General features: G+C 31.7%; 1 long non-coding RNA gene across 1 annotated transcript; it reads right to left on the bottom strand.

The window, feature by feature from the left end:
• Positions 1-425: 425 nt before the first annotated feature.
• LOC140043955 (uncharacterized) lies at positions 426-3,714 on the bottom strand. Its single transcript, XR_011844447.1, has 3 exons — positions 3,658-3,714; positions 2,944-3,018; positions 426-520 (listed from the first exon to the last, which is right to left on the bottom strand). It is a non-coding gene; the product is annotated as an uncharacterized lncRNA (long non-coding RNA).
• Between the last annotated feature and the right edge of the window lie 9,267 nt (positions 3,715-12,981).

The following is a 12,981-nucleotide window of genomic DNA, read 5'->3' as shown; positions in this document are numbered from 1 at the left end:
CTTAATAAAAAAATGTGATTGCAAATTTAATCAGAATAGTATGAGAATTTGTAAAAAAAGAAGAAAATAAGTTATTACGCATGTGTTTATAACTTATAATATTCATCATTTCTATATTGACCTCACACACCAGTATTGTGTCATTCTATTCATTTTAAGAATGTACAAGATATATTTAAAATATGTTTGTTACGAGAATTGGTATTATTATAATATAACTACAATAGTATAATAACATGGATACTACAGTAGTGTATTGTCAACTAAATTAATATTCCCATAGAGATATTATATAATATCTATGATTTTCCTAAAGTCTTATAGTGGTGGTAGTCATCTAAAATCTAAAAACAATAGTTTAAATTTATTGATTTGTTTCACTGAAGGTTTAAATTAATGTTAAACTGTTTGTATGACTTACATTAGTCTGCATATTGACATCAGCTCCTCCATCTAAGACCAGTTGGCAGATGGTTGTATTACCTGCATAAGCAGCATACATTAATGCTGTATAGCCATCCTATTGAAAATATTAAATAATAATCAAGGTTACAAAACATGTACATCATTTCTTAATATCTAAACACACACAAAAAATGACTAATAATCTTATATTGATATGTAGTTCTTTGATAGTAAACCAGTTATGTAAACTTACGTTTGCAAGACAGTTTCATCTAGGTGTCAGCTTGACGAAACTGTCTTGCAAACGTAAGTTTACATAACTGGTTTACTATCAAAGAACTACATATCAATATACGAATCAAAACCAGAAGAAATGTTTTCATTAATAATCTTATAAATATCCTTAATTTAATCAAAGTTAATATTTTGTCAATGTTGAAAATAATTTTTCTAAAAACAAATATCAATTTTAAATGATTATTTCTACAAAGAATTGTAAATGTATTGTTGTGTAAACTATTCTTATGCTCATGATCAAAGTATACTTTAATTCTAAACTATAAAATAGATTATACTAACTATATCATCTACAGTATAATCAATTTTATTTTGAAATAGTTAGCCAGAATGCAAACTATTGTGTAAAGAAAAGCTTTTCTACTTACAGTGCTAGTCAGATATCTGAGTTTTCTAGATCTAGAAAACTCAGATATATCTGAGATCTGAGTATTCTAGATCTCAGTTTTCTAGACACCCCTACGTATGGGTACTGTTCATTTGGAGAGAGAGTATCGCGTTTCATGTCATGAGACACAAAATCTAGAAAACAATCTTCGTCGCGTTTTCCAGGCCTGCCAACAAATTCTAGGTCTATATTTAGAATGTTAACGATCTTTTGTTGTCGGCATCGTTTCTGGTTCAACTGGAAGTTTTATTTTTAGAAGTTGGCCTAAGCCTATTTACTACAGTACTACTAGTTCATTATGGTTCACCATGTGGTGCCATCATACCTCTACCGTGGGAAATTTCAATTTATTTATATATTCGCGGTCAGATGAGTAGATAAAAAACACCACAAAGGAAACGATTATGATTAATAATAATATTATTAATGAGTCATTTTGACTGACAGAGGATCAAGTTGTAAATGTTGGGATGATCATATCAACAAAATTGTTAATAAATCCCATTTGCGGATTCAGCCTTGAAAAATAGGGAGGGAGAAAAGGGGTTTGTGACAAAATTTGAATAATCGGCCTCCAGTGTTCTACCATGTTTTAGGCTGTTTTATAATTTTACTTTTCTTCTGAAGGCTACGGGGTTACCAGAACTGCATCTGTTTGTTCTTATGTCTCTTTATAAGTTTCATTCAACATATATTTAGAAATATTTATATTTATCACGAAATAAAAGAAGCATACATTTACAATAACTTAAATGGTAACATTAAATAAGAAGTCTGTGAAGTGTAAAGCTAAATCCCCTAAATTAATCATATTTTTAAAAGGATTATTCCCATTTGGAATCTACTAACGTTTTGTATCAGATCGAATAATATTCCACAATTCATTAAACTATATGTAAACTTTACAAGAGAAAAATTGTTAAATAACTTTGACCCTGACATTACATGCACATGGGTATTATCTTTTCCCATTGTAGGTATTATATTATTTATTATTATTTATTCAAAAGATACATTTTACAAAATATAATACAAATCAACAAATTAAACAAACACGACGCAAGAAGAAAATATAAAATCATAGTCACTAGCTGCCAGGAAAGCACAAAAGTAGCCTAAACCACTGTCACCAATTAGATGTGTACCTCCATTATGCTTGTTGTGGCCAGGTCTTAAATGTTGCGCTTTGTATATGAAACTGAAAATAGTATAATTTCAGCTATTTTTATATCTTAAATGTTTGTGTTTTTATGTTTTGTTATTTGTACAAGGGGTCCAATGTGGATAGAAGTGCTTGCCACCTGTTCATAACTTTTTTTCACTGTCTTGTGCCTTGTATTTTTCTTTCAGTGATAAAGTTTAATAAATGAAAAGTATATATTTCTACTACTCTAGTATGATGTTAATAAAAGTTTGTTTAGTTATCAAATTATTATTATATTATTAATAATTATATCATTGTTCAGATTCTGAAATTAATTACAATTACAGGGGATTGGGTTACCAAGCCATTATTCAAATCCGGTATTAGCCAACCAAATTGTCAGAGCAAACATTATTGAAAGAAAGAGTACTCAATTATATTGACAAACCATCTAACATACAGCTAAGATAAAATATAAACACACAAAAAACTTGTTAACACAAAAAAATGCTCAAGAAGTGAAACAATTATGTTGAGAAAAAAATATGATGCTTTTAACAATAAGTGTGAATGTTAACTGCAAATATGCAACCAGAGAACAATTATAAAAGATCTTAAAAACAAATTAGTATTGACGTACTTTAATTAGTGTCAAGTAATTTAACGTACATATCAAATTCATTACAAAGGAAAACAAATTGATGTATACCTGGTCTTGGATGTTGACAGCATTGTTGCTAACAATGAAATGGCAAATTTCTTTAGCAGTTTTTTCCCCTGCAATCTATGAAATAAAACATATAGATCAATATGCATTCAGTTACATTTTTCTTAAAAATACATATATACTATAGTAAACATAGACGACAACATACATTCTATGTATTAAATTACAGCCATTATATTATAATATTATCATTATAATAATATTAGATTGCCCAAATAAATAATTTTTTTTTCTTCTTGCCTTAAATTTTGTATTTACATTAATTTTGTAAACATATTTTTATAGAAAAATTTTAATGAAATTTGTATTTAATTATTTTTTAATATTTATTTTTGTATGAGGGGTAGCTGGTTCATTTGATTTACAGCAATGTATTTTGCTTAAGCTGCCCCTGCCCAACATTTTTCATATGTTGTATTGCATGTATTGTATTGATATCATGCTGGTCCAATAAATTAAATCAAAACAATCACATCAAATGAGCCACCAGCATAGAAGCACTACAGTGATTATTTTGTTCATTGTAATACTGTAATTTGTTGTCACTATTTAATTTATTTAGTTACTTGTTTTAGTTCTCTTTTGTTTCCATATCATAAGCTAATAGAACAATTTATTAAGTTGTTAATGTGATAGTGTTGCTATAATTGTTGCTGGTTAAATGCTATTATCCTAAAACAGTGTAAACTTGCCTACCTGAATGCCATTGAATTTACAAAGATTAACCAGCCTTCTATGGAGAGCCATTGTATTGCTAAACTGAAAGAAAACGCAAAAACAATGTATAATGTTATATTATAAAAAAAAAACAATTTTTCAATTCAAATAAAAACATTTTTATATTAAAGTAAACTGCTTTAATAAATACACAGCTTCTTTTCACAGACATAAAAACATGATGATAAAATTATGAGTTATTTGAATACTAGTGGTAGATACTTAATGATAAAAAGAAACTTGTGTGACAGCTCATCACAATGGCAAAGAATGAAGCAATCATTGGGATCATCTGCAGATTGTGGCTTTAAACTCAACCTAAATACTATCCCTTCCTCTAATGTTGACAGCTCATCACAATGGCAAAGAATGAAGCAATCATTGGGATCATCTGCAGATTGTGGCTTTAAACTCAACCTAAATACTATCCCTTCCTCTAATGTTGACAGCTCATCACAATGGCAAAGAATGAAGCAATCATTGGGATCATCTGCAGAGTGTGGCTTTAAACTCAACCTAAATACTATCCCTTCCTCTAATGTTGACAGCTCATCACAATGGCAAAGAATGAAGCAATCATTGGGATCATCTGCAGATTGTGGCTTTAAACTCAACCTAAATACTATCCCTTCCTCTAATGTTGACAGCTCATCACAATGGCAAAGAATGAAGCAATCATTGGGATCATCTGCAGATTGTGGCTTTAAACTCAACCTAAATACTATCCCTTCCTCTAATTTGACAGCTCATCACAATGGCAAAAAATGAAGCAATCATTGGGATCATCTGCAGATTGTGGCTTTAAACTCAACCTAAATACTATCCCTTCCTCTAATTTTGACAGCTCATCACAATGGCAAAGAATGAAGCAATCATTGGGATCATCTGCAGATTGTGGCTTTAAACTCAACCTATATACTATCCCTTTCTCTAATGTTGACAGCTCATCACAATGGCAAAGAATGAAGCAATCATTGGGATCATCTGCAGATTGTGGCTTTAAACTCAACCTAAATACTATCCCTTCCTCTAATTTGACAGCTCATCACAATGGCAAAGAATGAAGCAATCATTGGGATCATCTGCAGATTGTGGCCTTAAACTCAACCTAAATACTATCCCTTCCTCTAATTTTGACAGCTCATCACAATGGCAAAGAATGAAGCAATCATTGGGATCATCTGCAGATTGTGGCTTTAAACTCAACCTATATACTATCCCTTTCTCTAATGTTGACAGCTCATCACAATGGCAAAGAATGAAGCAATCATTGGGATCATCTGCACATTGTGGCTTTAAACTCAACCTATATACTATCCCTTCCTCTAATAACCTAAACAAATCTAAAATATATAATGCTTTTTCTATATTAATACTTGAATGCAAATTGTTGTACAAAAGACCAACACTTTTATCTGATAACCAGGGCAATTCAATATATTCTGTAAAATTTACACCATAGGTTTTCTTTGTTTTTATCATATAGTTGATTAGAACTACAAACCAACGTGAATTACCATTTTAGGTAGGTGTATCAAGGTACCTTATGTAAAAACAATGATTGGTTAAGATCTTTTGTACATGTATTTTTACCTGGAATTATTAAAAATACTCAAACACTGAATAAGATGAGGTTCATACAAAGTATTAATAAAATAAAGATGTTTGATTAAAATCATGTCATTATCATACATGGCTTGGAAGGTATCCTACAATCTACAACTTAAGTCAAGAAATTGCATCATCAGTTTAAAATTAGTTGAGTTTATCAGATTTGATTTTACATTTTCAATAGATTGGTTTGAGATGATATTTTATCATTTTGTAGTTTAATACAGAGAGGCACTGTGAGGATCAAGGGCTAGTTTCGGCTCTGATTTAAATGTAAATTAGCCCACGTACAAGGTTCGGAATTTGGGAATCTCTGTATGTCCAGAAATTGCACTATTATTCCAAACATTTTACTAATACCGGTACTGTTTTTATTCAGCTCTAGACCACCAGCAAAAATCATGTAACAAGTCCAGCTGAACTCTGGGATTCCATTTTAAAACGCATACTGTCTCATGTACAGTTAAAAACAGGTGAAATAAAGTACAATGCGATCCAACATAGGTTTCTTTATGATTTTTATTATGACAATTTTACATTTCGTGAATCTATATGCATGTTGAATAATGCTCTTGAAACAGGTTTGACTATAAAACCAAATATAATGCAAAAATCAAAAAAGATGATAACAGTAATGTTATTACTATATGCAATTAGGTATTGAATAAATCCATTATCAAACAAGTCATTAGTAGTTAATAATCAGAGACAAGACAAAATCTAACCAACTGAATGTTTACAGGAAAAACAAAAGATAATGATCATATGAAAGAAACTAATAAAGTTGTTCTATATATGTAGCAATTCAATTCAATGACATACAGCATGACAACATGATTATTCTACCTATGAAGTTAAACAACTATAAGAAAACTAAAATGTATACATTAGATAACCGGCTACTGAGTCAGCCCATAGGCATCTTAATTGAAGCATATTTTGATACAAATAAATGAGGCTACTATTAAGTATATTATAAACAGTTATATTCTGTACTTTGCTTCATAATAAATTAATACAGCAAGTCAGAAAATTCGCAAATTAAAAAAAAAGTTAAACGTTCATTGTTTGTTGCTTTTGTAAATTCTACAATAATAATAATAACCAAACATTTATATAGACCAATTTCAAAAAGATTATCAATCTATCATGAAATTTCTATCATAAATAAATTTGATTTGATACTGTTTGAGATCGCATGAATATTTTAAATGATAGCAATTGCATATAATAGGCTGTAATTTATTTTTATAATATTTCAAGATACAGTAACAATAAAATATGTTATTAGATGTTTAGAAAAAATATAAAAGTTGTTTAACCACATTCGGACAATTTAATTACTCTGTCGTAACGTACAGTCTATGAGGGATCATATGACTTCATGGCACATGCAAGAAAACGTCCTTTAATGATGGTATGCAAGATAGTGGACAACAATCGTTAAAAATCATGGAAGCATGACAAGCACATGAAAGTTCAACTGCGTCAGATACATTTAACATCCTAACAATACATCCCAGATAGATGCACAAATGTGTTCATGACAAGCACATCAAAGTTCAACTGCGTCAGATACATTTAACATTCTAACAATACATCCCAGATAGATGCACCAATGTGTTCATGACAAGCACATCAAAGTTCAACTGCGTCAGATACTGTATATTTAACATCCTAACAATACATCCCAGATAGATGCACCAATGTGTTCATGACAAGGACATCAAAGTTCAACTGCGTCAGATACATTTAACATCCTAACAATACATCCTAGATAGATGCACCAATGTGTTCATGACAAGCACATCAAAGTTCAACTGCGTCAGATACATTTAACATCCTAACAATACATCCCAGATAGATGCACCAATGTGTTCATGACAAGCACATCAAAGATCAACTGCGTCAGATACATTTAACATCCTAACAATACATCCCAGATAGATGCACCAATGTGTTCATGAATCAACATTTTGCATTAAGCATATCATTTAATTTGAGAACTTGGTGGAACTATTTAACTGGAAAACAATGGTGAGGCCGAATGGAGGAACTTATAAAGTTTTGTTTAACTGCAAAACACCATTCCAAAATGAAAAAAATCGAAAATTCATTTTAGGTCCATTTTAAAGACACTAGACTTGTGCTTTTTTTACTTATGGTCACACACTACATTTTATGAAAAAGTTAATACTATATACATATTTAAGCAGTTAAGAAATGTGAAAAATAAGTTGATTCTAATCATTTTAGCAGCCCGCTATAAATCCCAACATGCATCGCGTGCGGATTGATATTTTTATATTTTTGTGATGTGATGTACCCACTTCGACCGATCGCATGAAAGGGAAAACAATTAAAAGAACCGTAACTTTTCAGAGGAAATACCAGTTCTTCCCCAATTTGTATTATTAATGGATTCTGCCAAAGAAAGAAAGACAATTAATTCAGCAACAAGACATCGTCAGGCTAGGCCTATAGCGTACGATGTTCGTAGGTTACTGCTGTTTATCAGCTAGGCCTACAAAAGTCAAAACTAAGCCTACTATTAAGCTAGGTCTAGAAACGTCTACAAGAGAACTTTCGACGCGAGTTACTTACGTAGTCCATCGTTTTTCTCTTTTTATCGTAATTAAAACGCACATTTAAGACAAGAAATGACCTGGTTTAATGTTTTTCAAGTTATACTGTATATTATATGCATTATTTTTACAAAACATAAAAAATTGCAGGTTTACTAGTGTCTTTAAAGCCCCATTCCCTACGTTTTTTAGATCTAATTTAAGATCACAAACTATATTTAATGTAAAAATAATACTATATGGTCCTATTGCGATAACTTTTTTCGTCTTTAAACGGTTAAAAAATGTGAAAAATAAATCGATTTTAATAATTATAGCGGCCCGCTATAAATCCCAAAATGCATTGCGCGCGGATTGATATTTTTGTTTTTCACCTGTAATTCGCCCACTTTTCGATCGATCGTGAAGCCAAACCAAATGGAAGACTCCTAACTTTTCAGCGAAAATACCGGGTTTTCCCCAATTTGTATCAACGGAGTCTGGCAAAAATAGAAAGACAATTAATGCAGCAACTATACAACGTCAGGCTAGGTATATAGCTAGCGTACGATGTTCGTACGTTACCGATGTTTACCAGCTAGGCCTACAAAACTAAGCCTAGCTAGGCTAGGCCCGAGACCGTCCACGAGAGGTCGATCGCCGCGACCTACTTAGGTAGTGCATTGTTTCTCACTTTTTATCATAATTTACCATAAAACGTACATTTAAGACAAGGAATGACATGGTTTAATGTTTTTAAAGTGATATATATGTATTATTTTCCAAAAAACGTCCAAAATTGCAGGGAAGGGGTCTTTAAGTAAAATGTCTATCTCGTAAATTACCCGATCTACATACAGGCATAGTCAATAGCCTATGATACAGGTATGTGCCCGTAAACTTAAATTTCCCTAAAAAACTACTCTAAAAAGGCTAGGCCTAAGCCCCTGTATTAATAGTATACTAATAATACTAATAGTCAAATTAATGTTTTGATCTATTTTGATACGGAGATTGTTAATTTCTTTAATGATCTGGCCCAGGCATTCAATCTTAAAATCATTAAGTCCCCCTCCAGTCGGAAAACTGATGTGATAGACATCAATCTATTATAGTTAGGCCTACAGCATGAACCTAGGTCCAGGAGAGCAGGACACGCGCGACGGCCTCCTAGGAGGAGAGTTGCATCCTACTGTCTGTACTTACGGCCTAAAATATTCTTGTCTTTTTGGTAGTGTTAGAATGGCCTAGCTAGTCCAGTAGGGCCTATTATTACTCTTTTCTCCTAAACAGTCATCGTGCTTACTAAAGTTAACCGTACTAAAATATGTAAAATAACTAGGCCTAGCTAGAAAGACACGTGTTTGATTCTTGAAAACTTTCCACATGTGTTACGACTAATAACGACGACCGCTGCATGCCGATTATACGTAATCAGTCGACCATTAAAGATGACCTGCAATAATCTTGAGAAGACGTACCTGGGAAATTTCTGACGTGACGTTGGCCTAATTCCATGGGAGTCCATGCGAATACTAATAATATAATTATAAATCCATATAATAATGATTTAAAAAGTAATACCTACGTGTAGGCCTATTTATTCGAATACTCTTTTTCGAACACCACATGGGCTTTATTCTCGAATAAATACGGTAGTCATAGGAATGTAGGCCTAATATCTACGAAAAATCAATCTAAAAAAAGAATCATATGGTTGAGATTACTGCAAGTCAGAACTACATGTACTAAATGTAATAAATTGCAGAATTTTATAAGAAGGTTGTGGCCTATTAATTAATTATTATTAATATCACAGGCGACAGACTTGGGGCTAGAAGGACTAAACCATGTCTTAATAATTATAATCTATCAAATAATTAATAAAAAGACGTGAGAAAATGTAAACAATATTCAAAATCGTTTTGTTTTTTCGGATTTAAAATATAAAGTTATACATCACCAAAATTCATCTAATTCATCACAATTAATCGAAGATATCTTATATGACCACAAGTTAAAGTTGTTTTAGCATATTCTAAAATATATACGTGGTGATGACACTTTTTTTCTTTTTCCATACTGCAGGACACATCACTCCTCCAAAGCTCTCCATTTCTATCTTTTTCTATTCTCAGTTGCTTTTATATTTGCTCAGGTTATCTATCATCACAGTTTGAGTTCGTCTCTTTTCTTTTTACCTATCGTTCCATAGCATGGGTTGATACTTATCATAGTTCAACGTGGATAACTTTCTATAGTTATACAGATAGCACCTGTGGACAGTAGCAGAATCGGTTGAATCATATATGCCCTATTCATATATAAATTGTTATTTTCTGTATACGTACTTCTCATCTATCATTACCATTAATCACTAAACTCATCTTTCGTTTTTATTTCAATAATTATACTATCAGTATCATAGCATGTTTACATTTTCTCTATACTTCACCTTAATATTATTATTATAGTAAAAGTGATACATTAAACTTTTCTGTAAATTAATATGGCCATTTCACAATAACTTAATCGTTTTATTTATTTTGTAAGCAGTGATTCCATCAGGAAATATATTGAAGGTTGTCAAGTTTGGTTTACTATACTATTTCCTTTCATCTTCATTCTCCCTATACCTACACTGGTTCTAAGTCGTACATCTTACTATACTATTTTGTATTTAGCCCTTGTCTCATAATTATGTTTGGAATTGTTTGTAGCAAAGAAAGAATCAAAAGTAATAGGCAACTTCTTATGATGAAACTTAAACATGAGTATCGCAACACTTTTTTGGTACAGCTCAGATAATTTTAATGTTTGTGTGCGGGCAAAGAGTGGTAGAAAAGGATGATGAAAAGGAACGTTGCAAACAATTCTTAGTGCTTTCTTTTGTAAAATATAAAGACGATTTAAAATAGTTTGATTAGTACAGTAGATCCCTATAGTGTTATGGCATATGTTAGGTTAGGTAATATGAGAGAGTTGTATATTTTTAATAGGATTTCGTATGGGAGTACGCGTTTTATTTTATTAATGGTGCCTATAGCTGTTGAAACTTTCTTTGCGATTGAATTTACATGATATGCAAATGATAATTTATCATCTAGATGAACACCAAGAAACTTTGTTTGATTTACTACTGTAGTTCTATAATATCAGTATTAATTAGCAAAGATAGATTTGACGTGTCATCACATAATTATTGACCAATCGGATTACAGAATTCACGTACACTAAGAGATAGAATATATATGGCTTTTGACCAGATTGTGACAATGATCACTTTTGATAATTAAAAAAAAACCACGTTTTACATATTGCAATGTTATTCCGTAAAAAAGCGACACACGCGCTGTATACGGTACCTTGAAAACGCGGCCAAATTGTGCAAAAATCCCCCTTTTCCAGCGTGTTTTTTAGTTTTCTCCACTAATAATCGTCGGATGTATCTGGTTCAAACGGTAAAATGTGTAGAAATGAAAGCTTCATATTATTTCATAAATCACATCACTTAAATATGTGTTATCTCGTCGGAAATCACAGTTTTGCTACCTTTTACAGTGTATCCACCCATACTTCGACGCGTAGAGTCCATGCACTTAAAAAAAAATTATATTGCATGTCCGCCGTCGAGAGGGACTATCAGGTCTTCTATTGGCTATACAAATATCACATCTAATTATACATTTAGTATGAAATAAAAAAAAAAAAAATAAAAAAATTTAAAATCACATATCATTTTAAAGTCCAAATATTGAGGAAACTAAAAAGTCTAATTTTGTTTTATATAATTAAACAAAACATGATATTTAATTGGAAAAATAATTGGGTGTCCATGGAAATTTGACTAACGCAGCGAGACAGATCCACACGGTTTACACACATTATGCCTGGTAACTTTCATTATATCAGATTGTAATCGTAACACAAGTAGTGCACATAGGGTTTTGTGTAACAACGGTTATAACATATTTACCATTTGTACAGTATGCATTAACATTGTTTTACTGTACTATTAAACTTGTGTTTGAATTATCTGATCCCGTGTTCATGACACCGCTATAATGTGACTATCCTATCAATAATGTAAGCGTCCAAATTTTCAAGCGGTAAACAACTGCGTAAGAAGTCTGCAGTGAAATTACTGTAGCGTGAAAGCCGCGAACACTGCAGTTTGTGCACTGAATTAAATTGCACTAAACTTATAGGATAAAATTGATATGTATTTTTTATCTTCCTTCTCACATTTTTGACAATGTATTTGTTCAGGTTTAAGTTTGTCTTTACATACATACTGTATCCAACAGTAGCTTCATCAAATTGTAATCTATCCGTCATATTAATTTTCGTAGACTTCTTAAAAGTTTCAACAAGAGCACTTTCTTCTTCTTTTAAATCATTCAGAAAGTTTTCTATGACTCAGATGTGCATCCAGTGTTCTCGAATACAATAGAACTCACGGGGACATTGGGACACTAAACAAAAACGGAAATGTCCCCTTAATTTGGGGTATTCAGAAATAAAGACAAAATAACGAATACTGCATACCATAAAGAACAATTAATTGATGTGGATTGGGCGGCACGGGGTGGTGGTGATGAAACCGCAGTAATAAAGTTGATTGTATTTATACAGTATAAGAACCACACTAAATAAATACAGTAAGATATTCGGCGATCGGCGGAAACGCTAGCTCTTATTTAGTAACAAATTAAACTGTAGCCTACCTCTTATTAAGCTAAGGATTATCATACAGTTTACTAAATTTAGGGCTAATCATTGGTTGCGGTGTTAAAATTCCTGGAAACATTTGTGTGAACAAAACTAGATCGAATTGATGTCATGAGTACTGATTTGTTGGGCCGTGATTTCAGACGCCTAAGTGATCTATCTAGACTTATTTTTTCGAATAAATGCACGTACCTATCAGATACACTTGACTCGTGTCGTATAACAAATAAATATACTGTAATAGTTACTGAAGTTACTATTACAACCTCGTCAATAAAAAAACAAATATGTACTGTATATGTTTATTCACCTATTTATGAAAACGCATAATATAAAGTTTCCTTTGTCTGTAAAATGACGTAATCATCATAATGCACATTTTTTACAGGAGTAATTA

The sequence above is a fragment of the Antedon mediterranea genome, chromosome 3, assembly GCF_964355755.1.
Source record: "Antedon mediterranea chromosome 3, ecAntMedi1.1, whole genome shotgun sequence".
In the NCBI taxonomy this organism is placed as follows: Eukaryota; Metazoa; Echinodermata; class Crinoidea; order Comatulida; family Antedonidae; genus Antedon; species Antedon mediterranea.
The sequence above is the reverse complement of the archived record's forward strand: the minus strand, read 5'-3'. Positions and strand labels throughout refer to the sequence as shown.